Here is a 22,804-nt window from a genome sequence, read left to right on the forward strand (position 1 = left end):
AAGAAGTATGGAATGTGGTAAGGAGGAGTTCCTGATTAAAGACAATGTTTTACATCGCCGATGGACGCCCACTGGCGCCACGGTGGATGGAGGAGTGGGTGAGTTAGTGCAGGTGGTGGTTCCTGTGCAGTATAGGGTGCCGTTAATACAGTTAGCACATGAGGGACCTTTAGCAGGTCACTTGGGAAACAGAAAGACAGTGCAGCGCTTAAGATATAATTTTTGGTGGCCAAGTATGCCGGGACAAGTTGCTGCGTACATCAAGAGCTGTCACACGTGTCAGATAGTGGGCAAGCCTAATCAAGTTCTTCCTGTGGCCCCTTTGACTCCCATTCCTGCAGTTGAACCTCCGTTTACCCGGGTAATCATTGATATCGTGGGCCCTTTACCTCCTACTTCTGCTGGAAACAAGTATCTGTTAACCATAATGGATGTTACCACGCGATACCCAGAGGCTATACCAATCAGAAGCATGCAGGCGAAGTCAGTAGTCAAGCAACTTATCCTGTTCTTTACTCATTTTGGCCTGCCCAAGGAGTTGCAGTCAGACTGTGGAGTGAATTTTACATCTAATTTGTTTAAGCAGACAATGACAGAGTTGGGCATCAAACACATTTTGTCCAGTGCCTACCATCCGCAGTCACAAGGTGCCCTGGAGAGGCATCATCAGACCTTAAAGACCATGCTGCGCAGCTTCTGCTATGATAGTGGAAAGGATTGGGACCTAGCGGTACCCTTTGTTATGTTTGCAGTGAGAGAGGTACCAACTGAGTCGTTAGGGTTTTCACCCAATGAGTTAGTGTTTGGGCACAGAGTTCGTGGTCCCTTGGATGTGGTGCGAGAGGCCTGGAGTAACAACAAATCTGGCAACCAGGAATCCCTGCTTGACTATGTCTGCAGCACTCGGGAGAGACTGCATTGCGCTTTAGAGCTTGCCTGTGACAATCTAATCGGGGCTCAAGCGAAAATGAAGGCTCATTACGATAAGAAGGTCAGAAGTCGTGAGTTTAAGCAAGGAGATGAAGTTTTGGCACTGCTGCCCATGCAAGGAAAACCTCTGGCGGCTAGATTCAGTGGTCCTTATATTGTGAAGAAGAGAGTTGGGGAACTTGACTATCTAATTGTTACCCCAGATAGGCGGAAGAGTACTCAGTTGTGCCACATTAATATGCCAGTTGATTCTCATTGTGGGATGACTGCTGATGTCTCACCTGGGATGTGAAGGACGGGGAAGGGAGGACGTGGCATCAAGGGAACGTGCTGTGGAGGGAGCTGTTGGTGCCGGTGATGTGAGTAGTGGACCAGGGTTACAGCCACAGTCACTGGAAGGTGACTTTGGAGTGGACGTTGAGGGAACCAGGGATAAGAGCGCTCCTGTAGTTTTGGCGGTTGGTAGGGAGTTGGAGGAGCAGGAGGGAGTGCTTAGTCGTGGTGAGATGTTACCAGCTGACCTATGGGAGGGCAATGGTTATGCAGCTCTGGTGGAGAAATTGCGACACCTTGATCCAGTAAAGCGAGAAGAGCTGTGCAACAGATTATGGAAACATCCGAAAGTTTTTGGAGATTCACCGGGATTGACAACTTGGGCTACTCATGACATTGACGTTGGGGATAGTAAGCCTGTAAAATTAGCTCCCTACCGCATCAACCCTATCAGACAGAAAGCTCTCGATAATGAGATCAAGTATATGTTGGACCATGGATTGATCAAGAGGAGTTTCAGTGAGTGGAGTTCACCAGTTACCTTGCAGCCGAAGCCAGATGGGAAGGTTAGGTTGTGTGTGGACTTCCGGAAAGTTAATTCACTGTCTAAGACCGATGCTTATCCTTTACCTCGGGTCGATGACTCCGTGGACAAGGTGGGAAATGCCACTTATATCACCAAACTTGACTTAGTAAAAGGATACTGGCAGGTCCCGCTGACGGAACGGGCTAAACAAGTGGCTAGCTTTGTTGTCAGTGGTGCAGTATATCAGTGCCAGGTGATGCCTTATGGATTGAAGAATGCTCCAGCCACTTTCCAGAGGCTTATGGATAAAGTGGTGGATGGCATACCCAATTGTGTCGTTTACATCGATGATGTCATTGTGTATGACACCAAGTGGGAGGAGCACCTTGATCATGTGGAAATGCTCATTAAGCAGTTGGAGGAAGCTGGCTTAGTAGTCAACTTAGACAAGTGCGAGTTCGTACGTGCTAAGGTCCAGTACCTTGGATTTGTTGTGGGACATGGGCAAGTGGCTCCACCTCGGGCTAAGGTGGATGCCATTTCCAACTTTGCAGCACCCCAGTGTCGCCGTGCCCTCCAGCGATTTTTGGGCATGATCGGCTATTACCGAAGATTCATTGGGAATTACTCCACAGTGCTTGCCCCTCTTACTGACTTATTGCGCAAGGATAAGAAGTGGCAGTGGACAGCCGAGTGTGAGCAAGCTTTATTACGGTTAAGTCTCTGCTGTGCCACCACCCTATATTGCGTGCACCAGATTTTGACAAACCTTTTGTGCTGGCAGTTGATGCTAGCCGAGTAGGGGTAGGAGCAGTGTTGATGCAGCCAGATGAGGGCCAGGTTGAACATCCCATATCATACTTCTCAAAGAAGTTTAATAGAGCCCAGAAGAACTATTCCGTCATAGAGCAGGAGTTATTAGCGATTATCCTGGCCCTGCAACACTTTGCTGTCTACCTGCCCCCTTTTGGCCCTGTGATCAAGATTTATTCAGACCATCATCCCCTGCAGTTTTTGAACAAGTTTAAATTTAAGAACCAGCGTTTGACCCGCTGGAGTTTGCTTTTGCAAGAGTACAATTTAGAAGTTAAGCATATTAAGGGGATTGATAACGTAATTGCTGATTGTTTATCCAGGGAGGGGTCAGGGTCTTGATTCGAAAATTTTGATCCAGGGCTCAAAATTTTCCCTTGGGGAAGGGCGTGTTACGTTGTCCGCCTTTCCGTTCCCACGGATGCAGCCGTTACAGCTGGGCTAGGGGGATTATGCAGTATGTATCCGCGTCATTCGCGGAGTTTATATTAGCGAGTGCTACAAATTCTTTTGTTTCTTTCGTTCCCGCCACTGAGGGCAATTTTATTTTATACCATGCTGAGTATGCATTTGATTATTTTGATTGTCTTATGTGAGCTACCAGTATATTTAATGATGTTTTGCTTGCATTAGAAGTACCAATTCATTGTATAGAGAGAGAGGGGCACGAATATAAGTTCTTATTAATTAATTTGATTCATGCGTTCGCGCTTGGCCGTGCGCGAGCCTTGATCAGAGTCAGTCTCTTCCCAGCCAGCTTTAGTATCGGGTGTTTGTACACTCTCTCTCTCCCCAGTTATTTTTATGCCGAGCTGGCGTTTTCATTTAAGTTTATTTTTATTCTTTTTGTTGCTGACTGAGGAAAGTAGTTATTTTATTTTGTTTTGTGACCTTGTTGTCTTTGGAGGGCCAGTCTGGCTCACCGTAGTTTCTCGCTGCCTTAATTAACGTTCCCCCAACACACGTACATACACACACACCCCTAACCCCTACACTGTTTAATCCCATCTCTTTGCACAAGGCTAGTGAGAACTATCGTGAGCCATTAACTGCGTTCCCCCTTGGACACGGGTTAAGTAGAAGTCGTCACCACCGGAAGTAAGTGGGAGGTGTTCCTGTATACTGTCTCGGGCGGTATTACTTCCGGTAGTGACGATAGTAGGCTAGATCTATAGGTAGGCTGTTCCGTTTGCTATCAAAGTACAGAGTGTTGCGTTCTTAAGTAAGTACTTCCGTTGTGCAGTTTTTCTCTAGTTTGCGGAGTGTCAGTGCCGGGGTCTGCATTATTTTGCAACGCAGTGGAGGCCGATCATCTAAGGCTGACTTGTTGTTTTTTTTTGTAATAGCCCCGGGCTGGCGCCACCGTAACAATATATATATATTTTATGCAAAGAAGAAGGAACCAAAGGCCAGGAGCCTGCAAACCGTTCCTTCCAAGAGAAAAAAACAATACAAAATTGAGCCAAATTCAAGATCTGTTCGTTTCAAGATGCCTTGTCACACTGTGTTTGACAGACTGGAGACCATAGGAAGAAGGAAATACAGACAGAGGGAGACAGTTCCAGAATTGACTCGTTGCATAAATAAAGGACTGGGAGTAACGGTAAACTCTTGCATTAGAGAGTTGACAGAAAAGGGATGAGAGTTTGTTGCTAGACGGGTGCTACGCGCCCGTCGTAGAGGTGGAGAGATGCAAGCAGACAGTTCAGAGGAGCAGTGACCATGGAAGTAGCAATAGAAAAGAGATAAAGAGGCAACAGTACGGTGAAGAGACAAATGTTGAAGGGAACCAGTAAGAGGAGGAGAGTTAATAAGATGAAAAGCCTTTGACTCCACTCTGTTGAGAAGAGCTGTATGTGGGGAGCCTCCCCACACATGAGAGTTGTACTCTACACAGGGGCGAATAAAACCTGTGTACAAAGTCAACAGCTGTGCAGGGGTAAAGAAGGTACAGAGTTAGCTTAGCACACCTAATCTCTTGGAAGCTGATTTTACAAGAGATGTACAGTAATATGATCTTTCCAAGATAAGTCCCGAGTAAATGAAACCCCAAGCATGTTCAAGGATGATGCAGGATTGAGCTGGATATTATTAAACATTAGTGGATACTCCTGTGGAAGATTCTGTCGGGTTGATAGGTGTAAAAACTGAGTCTTTGATGCAATGAAAACAACAGGATTATTTTTACCCCAGTCAGAGGTACGAACCAAGTCAGTCATTAGGCGTGCCATAGCCTCATTCCTTGTTTGCTGAAGTAACTGCTGGGATGGACGTTGCGGGAACCGAATTGAAAGGTGAAGGGTGGAATCATCAGCGTACGAGTGGATAGGGTTAGATGTACTGATGAATAAAATGAAGAGAGTTGGTGATAGGACAGAGCCCTGAGGAACACCAGGGAGAAGAACGATGGCCATCTACAACAGTGGCTAAAGAACGACCAGAAAGGAAGCTGTAGATGAAGGCATAGATAGAAGGATAGAAACTGTAAGAGGGCAGTTTGGAAATTAAAGATTTATGCCAGACTTGATTGAAAGCCTTTGAGATGTCAAGTGCGATGGCAGAGCTTTCACTAAAGTCCTAAAACGAGGACGACCAGGAGTCAGAAAGGTAGTTGAGAAGGTCGCCAGTGGAGCGTCCCTGGCAGAACCCATATTGACGATCAGAAAGGAGGTTGTGATTGGAAAGATGTGTTAAAATTTTTTTGTTATGAATAGACTTAAAAACTTTTGAGACTATCTATCTATTTATCTATTGCCAGACGCCTCAATCCCATTTGGGGTGGCCACAAACAAATCCCCTCCAAGTCGCCCTGTCCTCCGCCATTTCATTGCCCTGCTCCCAACTCACACCCCCCTCTCTCATATACCTCTCCACCCCATCCCTCCATCTCATCCTTGACCTCCCCCTCCCTCTTCCCCCCTCCACCTCACTCACATACACTATCTTCGTCAGTCTTTCACCCTCCATCCTCTCCACATGGCCAAACCACCTCAGTGTGTTCCTCATAACGTTTCCTATCACATCCACATCCACGCCACAACGCTTCTTTATATCCTCATTCGTCAGCCTGTCTCTCCATGTGACTCCACAGGCTCCTCTTAAATAACTCATTTCCACTGCTCTCACTCTTGACTTGTGTCCTTCCAACAACGTCCAAGCTTCACTTCCATACGTTAGAGTTGGTATCACAATACTGTCATGTAGTAACTTTTTCACTTCCATGCTCACTTCCCTGTTTCTTATCACTGCTTTCAAAGAACCAGCAACCTTTCTTCCCTGCTGTACCCTTTAAAGCACTTCACCCTCCAAACCTCCATCCTTATTCATCACACTACCCAAGTACTTAAACGTACTCACATTTTCCATTTCCTCACCATCCAACCTCGCTGTACATTCACTGACTTCACCTCTCTCAAAGACCATTACTTTACTCTTCCCTACATTCACCTTTAGATTCCGTTTCTTACACACACTCCCAAACTCATCCACCAAGCCTTGCAGCTCCCCTTCGTCTTCACTCAACAACACAGTATCATCTGCAAAGAACAGTACAGGGAGTTTCCAAACACTATCCTCTCTCTCCAGGGCCACTCCAACATGCACTACCCTACCTTGTACCTCTTTTATTACCCCATCCATGTACAGATTGAACAACCATGGAGACATGACACATCCCTGTTTCAACCCAACTTTCAAAGAGAAAAATTCACTTAGTTCACCATCCACACGCACTGCGGCCTTCGCACCATCGTACATACTCTTCACAGCATTCAGAACTTCCCATCTACTCCATATATTCTTAACACTTTCCACAATCCTTGTCTATCCACCCTGTCATATGCTTTCTCCAAATCCATGAAAGCCGCATACAACTTCTTTCCCTTCTCTAGAAACTTTTCCACTAAAGATCTAAGAATGAATATCTGATCTACACAACCTCTTCCCTTCCTAAAGCCTCCCTGTTCTTCAACTAATTTCTCTGTTCTTTCTCTAACACTGTCAATAAGTATCCTACCATACACTTTTCCTATTATACTAAGAAGACAAATGCCCCTATGATTACCACATACTTCTTTTTCCCCTTTTCCTTTGTACAAGGGAATAATTATACCTGACTTCCAATCCTCTGGGACTGTACCTTCCTCCCAGGCCAATCTGCACATCTTCCACATCCATTCTACTACTATCTCTCCCCCATGCTTCAGCATTTCACCACACACTCCATCAATTCCTGGGGCTTTTGAGACATAGGATGTTAAAGCAGTTGCACGATAGAGGGTTGGGAATGGTCACCCTTCTTTGGGGCTGGCTGAATGAGAGCAAACCTCCAGCAAGAAGGAAAGGTACAAGCTGAAAGACAAAGGCGAAAGAGTTTACCTAGGCTGTGTGTAAGCACAGAAGCACAGATCTTGAGGACAACAGGAGGGATTCCATCAGGCCCATATGCCTTGTTAGTATTGAGGCCAGTGATGGCAGAAAATACATCAGCTGAAGAAATTCCAGTGTCAGCCATGAGTAAGTCAGAGGGAGGAAGTGATGGAGGAACAGTACTGGAATCGTCCAATGTGGAATTGCAGGAGAAAGTCCGAATGAAGAGATCTGTTTTATCAGTAGAAGAAATAGCTTTTTTTTTTTTTTTTTTTTATGTGAGGAAGAAGGAACCAAAGGCAACGAGCCCACAAAACTGTTCCTTCTAAGAAAAACAAAATACAAGAGAGAGCCAAACTCAAGATCCATTCATTTTGAGATGCCTGGACACACTGCGTTTGAAAGACTGGAGATCATAGGCAGCAGGGAATACAGACAGAGGGAGACAGTTCCAAGTTGACCTGTTGCATAAATGAAGGACTGGGAGTAATGGTTAACTCTTACATTAGAGAGTTGGACAGAAAAGGGGTGAGAGTTTGCTGCAAGACAGGTGCTATGCGCCCGTCGTAGAGGTGGAGGAATGCATGCAGACAGTTCAGAGGAACAGTGACCATTGAAGTAGGATAGAAGAGAGATAAAGATGCAACAGTGCGGCGAGGAGACAGAGGTTGAAGGGAGTCAGTAAGAGGGGGAGAGTTAATGAGGCGAAAAGCCTTTGACTCCACCCTATTGAGAAGAGCTGTGTGTGGGGAGCCTTCCCACACATGAGAGCTGTACTCCACGCAGGGGCGGATAAAACCCCTGTATAGAGTCAACAATTGTGCAGGGGTAAAGAAGGAACGGAGTCAGCTTAGCACACCCAATCTCTTGGAAGCAGATTTTACAAGAGATGTAGGCTAATATGATCTTTCTAAGATAAGTCCCGAGTAAATGAAACCCCAAGCATGTTCAACGATGATGCAGGATTAAGCTGAATATTATTAAACATTAGTGGGTATACCTGTGGAAGATTGTGTCGGGTTGATAGGTGTAAAAACTGAGTCTTTGATGCATTAAAAACAACCAGATTATATTTACCCCAGTCAGAGATATAAGCCAAGTCAGACATAAGGTGTGTCATAGCCTCATCCCTTGTTTGTTGAAGCTACTGCTGGGATGGACATTGTGGGAATCGAATGAAAAGGTGAAGGGCGGAGTCATCAGCATACGAGTGGATAGGGTTAGATGTACAGCTTAGATGGTCATTGATGATTAAAAGAAAGAGAGTTGGTGATAGGACAGAGCCCTAAGGAACACCACTGTTAATAGATCTAGGAGAAGAACGTTGGCCGTCTACAACAGTGACTATAGAACGACCAGAAAGGAAGCTGTAGATGAAGGCATAGATAGAAGGATAGAAACTGTAAGAGGGCAGTTTGAAATATAAAAACTTAGGCCAGACTCGATTGAAAGCCTTAGAGATGTCAAGTGCAATGGCAAAGCTTTCGCCAAAGTCCCGAAAGGAGGACGACCAGGAGTCTGAAAGGTAGGTGAGAAGATCGCCTGTGGAGCGTCCCTGACGGAACCCATACTGACAATCAGAAAGAAGGTTGTGATAGGAAAGATGCTTTAAAATTTATCTAAGACTCAAAAACTTTCGAGATACAGGATTTTAAAGCAAGTGGATGATAGAGGGTTGGGAATGGTCACCCTTCTTTGGGACTGGCTGAATGAGAGCAAACTTCCAGGAAGAAGGAAAGGCACAAGTTGATAGACAAAGGCAAAAGAGTTTGCCTAGGCAGGGTGTAAGCACAGAAGCACAGTTCTTGAGAACAACAGGAGGGACTCCATCAGGCCCATGTGCCTTATTAGTATTGAGGCCTGAGATGACAGAAAGTACATCAGCTGAAAAAATTTTAATGTTAGCCATGAGAAAGTCAGAGAGGGCAAGTGAAGGAGGAACAGCACCGGAATCGTCTAAGATGGTAATTGGAGGAGAAAGTCTGAACAAAGAGATCTGCTTAATCAGTAGAAGAAATAGCTACAGAGTCATCAGAGCAGAAAAGAGGAGGGAAGGACAATGAGGTAAAGTTGTCAGAAAGGTTTTTTGGTAAGGTGCCAGAAGGAGCGGGAAGAATACGAGTTGGAGAGTTGAGAGCACTTGGTACGGATGAAATCATTATTAGCAGAGCGAAGAGCAGACTCAGCACGATTCCGGGCAGAAACATAAAAAAGATGCGATTCAGGGGTCGGTTGGCTCTGGCACCCTGTACATGCCCTGTCCCTGTTGCGGACAGCACAAGAACAAGCGTGATCAAACCAAGGCCCCCTTGCACCAGTCAAAGGACATGAGAAAGGAATGCATGCTTCCATGCCTGAGAGAATAACCTCCATAATGCAGAAGGCACACTCAGATGGCTCTTGGCCACGGAAGCAACAATCATTCCAGGGAAAATCAAAGAAGTACTGCCTGAGGGCCTCCCAATCTGTAGTTCCAAAGTGCCACAGTCAACGCCTCTTTGGAAGGTCCGCAACTGTACTGGAACGATAAGACAGCCCAAGGCAACAAGGTTGTGATCAGAGTAGCCCAACGGAGAGGAAAGACCAACAGCGCAAGCAGGAGGACCAGTTGTAAGGAGGAGGTCAGGCATGTTGGAGCTCTCTCCAAGGCGGTCAGGGATACGGGTAGGGTGCTGTACAAGCATCTCTAGGTCATTAAGGATAGAAAAGATGAAGGCTTGTTCACCAGGTGGATCAGTGAAAGGGAAGGAGAGCCAAAGGTGGTGGTGAACATTGAAATCTCCTAGAATGGAGATTTCAGAGAAAGGAGAAATGGATAGAATGTGTTCCATCGTATATATATCTATCTATCTATCTATGTATATATATATATATATATATAGATAGATAGATATATATATATATATATATATATAGATAGATAGATATAGATATATATATATATATAGATAGATAGATATAGATATATATAGATAGATAGATATAGATATAGATATATATAGATAGATAGATAGATATAGATATATATATATATATATATATATAGATAGATAGTTATATATATATATATATATACAGTTTATTCAAAATTAAAAAATGTTCACATTCTTAATGCAGATGTATGTTCCATCCATCCATCCATTGCCAGACGCCTCAATCCCGTTTGGGGTGGCCACAAACAAATCGCCTCCAAGTCGCCCTGTCCCCCGCCATTTCACTGCCCTGCTCCCAACTCACACCCCCCTCTCTCATATACCTCTCCACCCCATCCCTCCATCTCATCCTCGGCCTCCCCCTCCCTCTTCCCCCCTCCACTTCACTCACATACACTCTCTTCGTCAGTCTTTCACCCTTCATCCTCTCCACATGGCCAAACCACCTCAGTGTGTTCCTCATAACGCTTCGTATCACATCCACATCCACACCACAACGCTCCATTATATCCTCATTCGTCAGCCTGTCTCTCCACGTGACTCCACAGGCTCCTCTTAAATAACTCATTTCCACTGCTCTCACTCTTGACTTGTGTCCTTCCAATAATGTCCAAGCTTCACTTCCGTACGTTAGAGTTGGTATCACAATACTGTCATGTAGTAACTTTTTCACTTCCATGCTCACTTCCCTGTTTCTTATCACTGCTTTCAAGGAACCAGCAACCTTTCTTCCCTGCTGTACCCTTTCAAGCACTTCACCCTCCAAACCTCCATCCTTACTCATCACACTACCCAGATTCTTAAACGTACTCACATTTTCCAATTCTTCACCATCATGTATGTTAATGATGAAAATTACTTTCAGATCATGACAAGTGATGTTTATGGCAGCAACATAAAAACAATCCTCACAGAAGACAACCACATTGCTCGTCCCAGAGCTCTTGCTGTGTATGAGAGTAGTAAGTGCAGTGATACCTCATGTTCATAAATTTTATTAGAATATCAAGTGAGGACTAGGAACGTGTTTACTGTACTGGTCATAATTTAGACACAGATCAATAGTATATACTAATATAATGAAAAAAAACATTACAGTCCAGTTGCATATAACACACAACTTTTGTCTCTAACACCCATTGCATTATATTTTTTTTGCATAGTACAAATAAAAGAACTTGAGGAAGTTATTAATTCTCTCATAACGTATATCTCAAAGTCCTCCCTTTTAACCCATCAGTCATTTACATCACCCCCTTTAACCACCCTCCAGTTACTTAAATGCTACCAGATATGATTGTTAAATGTCTCAATGCCCACTGTTAAATACTACAGTGCCCATTTTATGCTTGTGACCATATACAGTAAAATGAAAATATTTCCCTCCCTATACAAGTCTCTGTCCCGAAGTCGCCTGCCTGCCTCCCTATCCCTGCCACAGCACAATTCAGTACTTGTGTTATGCAGCCACTTGCTGGCTAGCTCATACCACAACAACAGTGTAACAGCTGGTTTTTAGTGCCTAAATCAAATTATGAAATATGATAAACAGATTAATGTGGGCATATTCTGCTCAACTTGCATCACAGATGGGGTATCTCTCACTTGCTCATTCACAAACTACATTAGTCATGTAGTGTGGAGGGAGGAATCACGTTGTACTGACCAATGGTGGATTTGCTTGATTTTGCTGATGGAATTCACATTGTTGTATTGATTCATGTACAATAATCACTTTTATATGGTTATGTCAGTCATGAGTTGTGTTTTAGATCATTCGCATTGCAAAAATGGCATGTTATATGCAACTGAGACGTATTTTTCAGTTACTTCATGGCATCAGTTGGAGTAGACTGGTTATCTGCCCACATATGAACTGGTCTCCATTAGTCTGGCTTTGGACCCTTAATCTGAATGGAGATATTGTCAGATTGGCTCATAGTGTTATTATTATTTTACCATTTTGATTGGAGCCTCTGGCAATTGGATGAGTTGCAAATGCACCTACCAGTTCTCCTGACTTGGGTTGAATCGTACCCAGAGGTGGACATATATGCACACTGTCGAGGTTCCCTTGGTGATGTACTTAGACTTTGTCACTTAAAAACATAGCCACTACAATTCATATTTCATATGCACTTCTTGCCATTCACTCCAAAAGTCTTCCACACCTATACCCACACATGAAACACTGAGTGGAGGCAGATCACTTTTTTTGTGACAAAGTGGTGTTCCTCATCCCCACACACCGCTCGTCATTCAGGATGCATAAAACATGGCTTGAACATGTGCAGTAAAACTGTCCACCAATGCCAGACATGTGCAGCCCAACTATTTCAGTAATTATTATGATTCTATTACTGGTAATTTCCTTTAAAAGCAGTTTGTTGCTGTGTTGATCAGTTCTGTTATGATCATATGAAATTTGTTTATGCACATACCTTATGTGAAGTTAAGAAGTTTGTTAATAATGGAACAGAAGGGCGAGTGCTCAGATAGTTTGGTCATATGGAGGGAATGAGCATACAGTAAATACAGTGATGGAATAGTTATATGTGTGAGTGAGTTTGGAGGTGTGAGATGACATAGTAAACCAAGAAGAAGGTGGATTATACAGTAATGAATGTGTGAGAAAGTGAGATATGAAAAATGATGAGGCCAGACAAATGGAAAGGAAATGAGATGGCTGAATGAAGTTTGAATGGAGAGCACATGATTAAGAGTTTGGCACCTCATTTTTTAACTTGATATTTGATGGATTGACTCTTACCTGACACGTGTATGTGAAGTGCACCTAAAAAGTACTGTATTGAGAAATACAAGTAAATGGTTAGAGTTGTGAGGTGGAGTCAGGATTTCATTGACTTGAATGACATTTGAATGATTGTATGGCTGTTGATAGTTCTCCCATTTTTTTTGTACTTTCTCTTTCTGTGTTTCAGTATCCCACCTCTCGAGTCTTTAAATGGGAAAAGGAATTATGATGATTATGATGATGATGGTACATGTCTGAAACTATGATTTTACTGCATTTTTATCTCCTTGAGAAATGGAACTGATATACTGTACATACCATTGAAACAGCAGTGCATATACTGTATGGCTTGAAACACTGATTACTGTTTTCAGGTCTGCACTACTTAGACTCAGTCTATGAGAAGGTGGAGCGTGTGGAACTCCCTGTTTCTAATGATACCAAGCCTCAGACTTTGCTGGACAATGAGAGCGACCTCAGGTCTCTTAAGATTTACCAGAAGCGGCCAGGTGAGACAGGTGACTTAAGTAAGTGCATTTTACTTCTTACCCACACCATGCATCGCTCAAATCAAACATTGAATAATGTACATGTATGTCTTAGTGCATGATGGTAGGCTGCTTTTATGCAAGTTTATACATGTATTCTATGTATTGTGACATTTGATACTTGATCTTAATTTATTTTTAATGAAGCAGTACTGTTCCTCAGATGTATTTTTTTACACACTATTTTTTTCAAATAGTATTTCAGTATTCTGAAAACCAAATATTGAGCCAGAACTAATAGAAATGTGCAAAAGATACCTTTGTGTGTGTCGGTAGCTTGCATCACTGCTTGAAACATCACTTTATAAGATGCATACAGAAAAGAGTCAGGCAGTGCTTTTTTAGACAAGTAAATGAAAACTGTATAACTTTTATGGAGACTAGTAATTGAAATTGGCATTAACCCTATCATGTTTCAGCCCCGTTCGGATTACATCTGTCTTAGAGTCAGCCACTATCCCGCCATGATATTTTCTTTTACTGGTCTGTGTAAATACACTTTTCATGACAGAATGCTGGTTTTGGTGTCATTTTATAGTTGAGTAGTTGTACTTTATCACAGTATGTTCAAAAAAGGAAAACAAAGAAAATAAAAAGTCAAAATGATGAGTTGAAGTTAGGTGAAAAACAAAACCTTCATACCCTGCCGTAGAAAAATATTTGCCAAGAATAGAGTAATAAAGATATAAAAATCTGGTTTGAACCATGCAAAACTGCGATAAATTACCTTTACAATGACATCTACTTTATGGCAATTTATGCACGTTATTGTGCAATAAAGTAAAAGAAAAAAGATGCATAATTTTGTATGATTCTCGGCTGCATATTCACTAAGCAGTTCTTTTTTTGATTGGTATGTGTAAATATACTTTTCATGATAGAATGTTGGTTTTGGTGTCATATTAAAGCTGAATAGTTGTACTTTATCATGGTATGTTCAGAAGTGGAAAAGAAAGAAAATAAAAAGTCAAAATGATAAGTTGAAGTTAGGCAAAAACTAATATTTTATACCTTGCCATAGAAAACTATTCCCCAAGAATAAAGAAATAAAGAGGCAAAGCCACGAGTCATACCAGCTGCATAGTACCTGCCATGCATAGAGCAAGCATTCCGTGATGCCATGCTCGAGTCTCTCTGTTATGACACTTAAACGCAATTTATGGTGAATATTTTTCAAAAGCATCTTAAAATGACACATAAACACGTCATCAGAATCTCTGAGGTTGGATTTAAAACCATGCAAAAATGTGTCATTGGAATCTCATAGGGTTAATACCTGGAGTAGTTAGCATTACCAATTACTGTATCTACATTTTTTCCACATCCAGTTTCCCTCTGAACTTCACTTTTTTTTCTCCGTATTAATATACTATCTTTCTTTTCAATTTCTTTCTTTCATCCATCCCAGCTGCGTATTCCTTATCTTGGTTACTGCTGCAGTATGTTTTCTTAGTTCATTACCATGTTCATTCTTATTAGCAAACATCCATTCAACACCACAAAGCACTTGTAGTTTTCCAACTAGATACTGCTTGTACAGAATACAGTATATTGTATAAATTCTTCAAATCCTTTGTATTCAGTTAATTGACCTTAACACCTTTTCCATGTATAACTCATAATCATACCTGTTTATCAGCACTGTACTGTACTTCTCAATATTCCCCCTTATTTTTTCATTCTTAGTACAGTAATTCTATCACCTTATTCTTCATTATCCTTCTCAATATTGCCTATACTGTATTATAGCAACATGATCAGACATTCTTAATCACTGTCATTTTTCAGTACAGTATTTATACAGCTAATACACTTCGAGATTCTTAGTCAACTAAGAGGTTAAAATAACTTTTTTTTTTTTTTTTTTTTTTTTTTTTGAATCATCAGAGCAAATTTTTTACAAGAATCATCTACAGATGCACAGACCTTATTATAATGCCAATTTCTGTTATATTGTTTACAGTACAATAATTAGGCTTTAGACATTTTTTCAATGACCTATGTGAAAATGCACCAGACTCCTTAAAGTAACTTTATGATCACTGTACCTAGTTCTGGCTTTCTGGATTTTTGTTTATCTTTCATTCCAACAGTGCTTGATTTGGGAAGTGACATGCTTTGTATTAATAGCTTAAATTTCATGCACTTGTGCCAAAGGGGGATGTTTCCAAGGAATGGTAATGACAAACTGGTCTACAAGTCATTCCAAACTTAAACACAGTTCCTCATGTACCACCCACTCAGCCTTATTCATGATGAGTGGTGATGGACGTTAGTAAGGGAAAAAGCCTTGTATCTAAAGATCGTAGTTATAATTTTGTCATACTCTGGGTGAAAAGATACAACTCACAGTTTTCTGTCACTCTTTGTTGGAAGCATTATGGCCAATTCAGGCCCACACCCCTCCTTTAGCACTGCTTGTGATGTTCAAATTATGAAGGGACTATGTGACATTACTTAACTGGTAAACTTAAATGTTTTGACCTGACATTGAAATTAAATATGGAATAGATATGTTGGTGTGCACAGTCACACCCTGCTATGCAGTGGGATTACATCAAGTGAAAACTCATCGCATGACAATTTATTGTATACCAAGGTTGATATAACATGGGTTCAGTGGGAATAAGGACATGGGCCAAGGATCACTAAAAAAAAAAAAAAAAAAAAAAAAAAATACTCTTCAACTTGGCCTTAGTGTTCTCAGTAGCACCACGCTTTCCACTACGGGTAGCATCTTTGCCAGACATGATTTCCATGCCACAAGTTTCAGTGTTTCACACACAGAAGTTATCACTGCACTTAATATCACACACTGCACCATTCATTGTGCACTTGCATCATTGTTTGGTGATGGTAATGGTGTTTCAGTGGCCTTGAATGCACAAAACAGAGTGAAACGGCGATGATCACAGCGAGTGTAAACACAGGGCGACCATCTTGGCTCAAAGTCTGACTGTCAGCTTGCATGGGAGGCACTGTGTATGCAAGGGATCATCATGTACAGCCACCACAATTATTTTATAAGCAAATTTTGCCATCATTATTGCAGAAATCAGTACAATTATTAGTTCTCATTTTATCAGTTTATTGCATATGGTATCAAACCAACATAGTGTACATTGAGGCCTGACTTTACTTATCAGATAGATGCAGGTGATGTGCCTGAAAGTGTTAAAGAAATCGTCAGTACTCATGCTTGGTGACCAAACAGTTGTGCTTTAGGATAAGAAAGGAAAATTAGAAACTTGGAACAGATTATGGAAGAATATATAATCCCTATCATCTGTTAGAATGTAATGATATAGTGATGGCCTTCAGGGGAAAGGTTAGCTGCTGTTGCATTAGTGAGCATATGAGAAGAAATATGAGAGATATATTACAAGTTAGACAGCAAGGTACGGTTATGGAGTATACGCAAGGAGAAAGAGTTTTACAGTTGCCTTTGTGCTGATGCATAGAGAAATATTTGTGATGTTTACTTAGCTGCAGCCTAAGGAGCTGCATGTGGTTGCACCATTCTTTCAACATACAGGCACTGCACTATTCACTGGATATTAGCCTTTACTTCTGATTTTTATGGTTGGTGGGAATGCTTTCCATCCACTCACCCAATGTAGTGCTGCTTTTGGGTGCCTGCCCTTTCCTCTCCTCCTTCCTTTTTCCATCCTTCCTCTTCTGTCTTTCTTTCTCTCATTCTTTCCTCATCCTTCTGATTATGGGTGATTCAACACTGAGTGACAAGCCAAATGGTGTCCTGGACACCAGGAAACCATGTACTATGCTGGGTGGTAACCACATAACCAAATTATGGCACCTGGTGGTTTAGTGAGCATTTAAGATGCTCCAATCGGATTACACCTGTGCAGGTTTCTATCCAGGAGGTGTTTGGGAATTATTGCTCATGTAATGTCACTCAGGGATGAGTGAGACAGGTCACTCTCATCTTAAATGTGAGGACCATTTTGCCTAGCCCCAGGCTCCTGCACTTCACATGGGGCAACACTGGATTAGATGATGGATAGATGGATGGACTTCTGATGTTTCAATTATACCACAGCAAACTTACACTGAACATAGGGTTAAGAAACATCCTTGTAACACCCTACATTTTTGCAACTGTTGTTGACATATAGTTGTTTGATGATCCCGTTTATTATCTGATGTTTGGTTATAAATGTCTTTTACTTAAATGTTTGAAAGTTAGGAAACATTTTTATGGGGAGATAATCAGCCACGTTGACTAAAAGACCTAAATACTTTTATTATTATTATTATTATTATTATTATTATTATCATTATTATTATTATTATTATTATTATTATTATTATTATATTATTATTATATTATTATCAGTAGTAGTAGTAGTAGTACTAGTACTGCTACTACTACTGCTGCTGCTACTGCTACTATTATTAGTACTACAACTATTATGTGAACAAGGGCATGGACATGGACCAATCATTTCCTTGCTTACAGCCCAGGAGTCCTTGTTTCCATGGTGCACCAACAAAGAAATAACTACGTATTTGCCATCTCTTGGCACTTGGCACCTGACCTTTAATGTCCATCTTATTCCAGATGTGAAGCAGGTGGATATGAATACTTTATTTTACCTACTTCCTCCCTCACCTTTATCATTCTTTTTCTCTGTTTGCCCTCCACTTTTCCTATTTCTCCCATCTTTCATGTCACTTTCATTACTCTTCATTCCACTTCAGGTGGCTGCACACTGAGTGACAAGCCTAATGGTTCCTTGTAACCCAGGAAACCATTTCCACTGCAGGTGGTAACCATATAGCCAAATACCCTAACAGTATGATGTGGAGTCTGCTATGGTGCTCTTGTTAACCCGGTGTAGAGATGCAAGTGCATCATCCACCCAGGAACCAAATCTCCACACTTTCCCTGTGCCTTGCTGTGGCAAGGAGCTGTCTACCACAATGGAGCATCAATCCTATGCATAGGATGGCCCTGCAGAGGCAGTTGCCTGCCTTGGTTGATGGATCTGCTCAAGCAGGGGCTGAACAACAAAAACACAGTACATTACATATATTTAAAGTTTGTTAATTAGTTAGCAAAAACTTTTCAAATGCATTCACTGCTAAATTTATCTGATCATCTTTCCAGTTATAAACTCAAATCCTTGCATGGTTGGCAATGGTGGATGTGCACATATCTGTATACCAAAGAGAAGTAAGCAATGAGCCTGCCGTTGTACTACTGGCTACAAGGCAGATGGGGAGAAGGCCTGCAAACCTTATGATAAGTTTGCTATCGTGTTGTAGCTGGAAATAATGCGAGGGTATAGCCTGGATGGAGCAGGAGAGGCCATGACGCCTGTAGCTGGCTCTGGTGAGGTCCTAAGTACAGTCTAACTCTTAGATGATTCATATAATTGACTGATGAATTTTGATAACATATCATACTTGATGGGTTGCTTATATTTTTCTTCATTGTTTTCAGTATGGTACCTTTAGAGATATATATTACTATTATGAGTGTTGAATTTTTAATCTCTGTGAATACTGACATTTGTGTTGTGTGTGAACAATAGCTTCCCAAGATTAAATGAAATCACAGAAAAGAAACTGCGATATTGTATTAGTATAATTTCATGCATTAATGATTGACATCATCACTGTTACAGGCCATAACATCCTGCATGTGGATTACCACTACTCCAAGAAGTATATTTACTGGATTGAGTTCAAGGTGGCTTTAATGGTGTCTATCGTCCAAGACCCAATGGCTCTGACCGTGAGGGAGTTGTAACTGAGGGAATTGGTTCTAATGGTATTCGTGGCATTGCCATTGACTGGATAGCAAATAACATGTACTTCACAAATGTGTTTCCCCAGGAGACTTTTGTGGAAGTCTCATGGTTGGATGGGACTAACAGAATGGTGCTCAAGAGTTTGACCAAGGATTCACCAAGGGAGCTTGCAGTTAATCCAATCAAAAAGTATCAGTATTTTATAAAGAGTGGATATAGTACTCAGAGCCTGGACTTACCATCTTTGTGAAAGCTAAAACCCCTTTGCAAATATAATATCATAGAGAAGAGTGGTAAAGTTATACTTGTCCAGTAATTGCTTTGTATGTAGTCGATTTTCACTGTTAAAACTCTGTTTCTTGCTACTGTTGTAGGTAAGATGCAATTACTATGTTGTTTGCCTGTGATGCAGATGCCCCGGAACTGAAGGCTTGAATGATGAGTGAATTGATATGAGGCCTATTTCACAGAGTACTCTATTTATAATTCTCATCCCGTAATTGCATTTCAGGATCCTGCCCATCCCATTTCATAGTGGGAAGTAGGATTCGGATGATGATGATGAATTATTTATAGCGGTCTACCTCAGTACATTATGACATATATATATATATATATATATATATATATATTGGGGGTGTGACCCAGTATGTCCTGACTTTTTTCATACAACTGGTACTGTAAATTGGAAGAAACTGGCAAGTCAGCTTCATAGACAGCAACTGATCTATAATTTGCAATCTTTTCTAATTTACTGAGGTCTTAATAGCAAGAAAGAACATCAAAGGGTAACATATAAAAAAGATTTACTGCATTTTACTGTTTTATCAACTTCCCCTAGATACCTGTACTGGCTTGACTATGGACAGTTCCCTATGATTGGCTACTCTTACCTTAATGGCAGCAATTGGAAGCCTATAGTGACCTCCAGAATCAGCAACCCACGTGATCTAACTATTGACATGTTTACGCATGATGTATATTGGGTTGACTCTGCACTGGATGCTATCAGTAAGGTAAGTACCGTACCCATTGGCTGTTGTCTTTCCTCTCTCGCTTGAAAGTGTGTACCCTACTTAGCATTCTACTCATATTCAAATATTGTTTATCAATCTGTATATGGATGGGGTGTAAAAAAGATACAAGGTAGGGCAGTGGATGTTGGGGTGGCCCTAATGAGAGAGGGGAGTGTGTGTGGAAACTTCCTATACTGTTGTTTGCAGATGACTCTGTGCTAAGTGAAGACAAAGGGGAGCTGCAAGGCTTGGTGAATGAGTTTGGGAGAATGTGTAAGAAACAGAATCTAAAGGTGAACGTAGGGAAGAGTAAAGTTATGGTCTTTGAGAGAGGTGAAATCAGTGAATGCACAGTGAGGTTCGATGAGGAGGAAATGGAAAATATGAGCACATTTAAGTACTTGGGTAGTGTGATGAGTAAGGATGGAAATTTAGAAGGTGAAATGCTTGAAAGGTTACAACAAGGAAGAAAGGTTGCTGGTTCTTTGAAGGCAGTGATAAGAAACAGGGAAGTGAGCATGGAAGCGAAAAAGTTACTGCATGATAGTATTGTGATACCAACTTTAATGTATGGAAGTGAAGCTTGGAGCTTGTTGGAGGGACACAGGTCAAGAGTGAGAGCAGTGGAAAAGAGTTATTTCAGAGGAGCTTGTGGATTCACATGGAGAGACTGATAAATGAGGAAGTGAAGGGGTGTTGTAGTGTGGACATGGATGTGATAGGAAGCATTAGGAGAAACACACTGAGATGTTCTGGCCATGTGGAAAGGATGGAGAGCGAGCAACTGACAAGGAGAGTATATGTGAGTAAGATGGAGGGGGGGAGAGGGAGGGGGAGTCCAAGGTTGAGATGGAGGGATGGAGTGGAGAGAGCGGGGTGTGAGCTGGGAGCAGGGCAGTGAAATGGCGGGGGACAGGGTGACATAGAGGCGATTTGTCTGTGGCCAGCTCTTACGAGATTAAGTCATCTGGCAGTAGATAGATATAGTTTATCTTGTTACCATCATTTGCTTTTATGAGCATACAAGACTTAAGTGTAATAACCCAAATGAAACATGACAAGTTAACCAAGTCAGAAGGGAGAATTAGATCATGACCCTGTAGGATTTCAGTCCACTACACGGCCAATGAACCAAGAAGAGTACTCCACTTGACTCCCAGGTTAATTGGACATGTATATTGCTCATGGCAAGAGATAGCATGAGTTCATCACTACCGTATCATCACACACTTATGCTTAATAACCATCTGACATTTATTCCTGATTGTCTTCTGGCCAACAAAATATCTCCTGTATTCATCGATTCCCAATAGGTATTCATGCTGATATACCATCCATCCATCCATCCATCATCCAATCCTACATTGCACCAAGAGGAGCGTAGGAGCCCCGGGCTAGGCAGTTGGTCTCGACATTTACGATGAGAGTGACCAGCCTCACTCATCCCTGGGTGGCATTACATGAGCAGTCAACCCCAACCACCCCTTGGATATAAACTCTCACGCGTTATCCGACTGGAGCTCAGTAATACCCACTAAAACAGGTGCCAAAATTTGGCTATATGGTTACCACCCATTATAGTAAATGGTTTCCTGGTGTACAGGAAACCATTTGGCTTTGTCATTCAGTGTAGAAGTCACTCACAGGCAGAAGGAAAAGGAAAGAATGAAGGAAGGAAAGACAGAAGAGGGGAGGTAAAGTCATCTGCAGGCAGAGGACAAGGAAAGAATGAAGGATAGAAAGACAGAAGAGGATGGAAGGAAAGAATGATGGAAGAGAGGAAAGGGCCGACACCCGAGAGCAGCAATACCATCCACTCACTTGATGTATTGCTGCTCATGGGTGTCTGCCCTTTCCTCTCTTCCATCCTTCTTTCCTTCCATCCTCTTCTGTCTTTCTAGCCTTCATTCTTTCCTTGTCTTTCTGCCTACAGGTGACTTTACACTCCCTCTTCTGTCTTTTTTTCCTTCATTCTTTCCTTTTCCTTCTGCCTGTGGATGACTCTACATTGAGTGACAAGCCAAATGGTTTCCTGTACACCAGGAAACCATTTACTATGCTGGATGGTAACTATATAACCAAATTTTGGCACCTGGTGGTTTAGTGAGTAATTATTGCGCTCCAGTCGGATTGAGCCAGTGAAGGTTTATATCCAAGGGGTGGCTGGGTTTGAATGCTCATGGAATGCCATTCAGGGATGAGGGAGGCTGGTTACTCTCATCTTAAATGTCGAGACCAACTGCCTAGCCCCAGGCTCCTACACTCCTCTTGGGGAAATGTAGGATTGGATGATGGATGGATGGTATATCAGCATGAATACCTATTAGGAATCGATGAATACAGTAGATATTTTGTTGGCCAGAAGACAATCAGGAAAAAATGTCAGATGGTTATTAAGCATGAGTTGTGTGTGATGATATGGTAGTGAAGAACTCATGCTATCTCTTGCCATGAGCTGTTCCTGTACAGAAAAATTTACCATACTGTCTTATCATTAGTATTGATTATGGTGCACCAGTAGCTACTGGTAGTTCGTTTCATTATTTTTAAATGTGTGTGCTCTCTGCTTGAATATTGCTCACCCTTGTGGAATGGATGTGGAGAGGTTTCTTTAAAACAACTGGACAAAATTCAGAACAAAGCTGTTGGAATTATAAATAACCCTGCTATTATAAATAAACTACCTCCCCTACAAGTAAGAAGGAATGTGGCCTCCCTTGTCTTCTTTTACAGACATTTTTATGGCAAATGCCAGACAAAGTTGCGTCCACTGTGCCACCTCTCCACGCCTTCCCTCATGCTACACAGGCAACTGGTAATGCTCGTGACTGGAATGTCACACATCCATATTGCAGAACTTCTGCC

Source organism: Coenobita brevimanus, chromosome 27 (genome assembly GCF_032717465.1).
Source record: "Coenobita brevimanus isolate Jiangsu-jjx chromosome 27, ASM3271746v2, whole genome shotgun sequence".
NCBI lineage: Eukaryota > Metazoa > Arthropoda > Malacostraca > Decapoda > Coenobitidae > Coenobita > Coenobita brevimanus.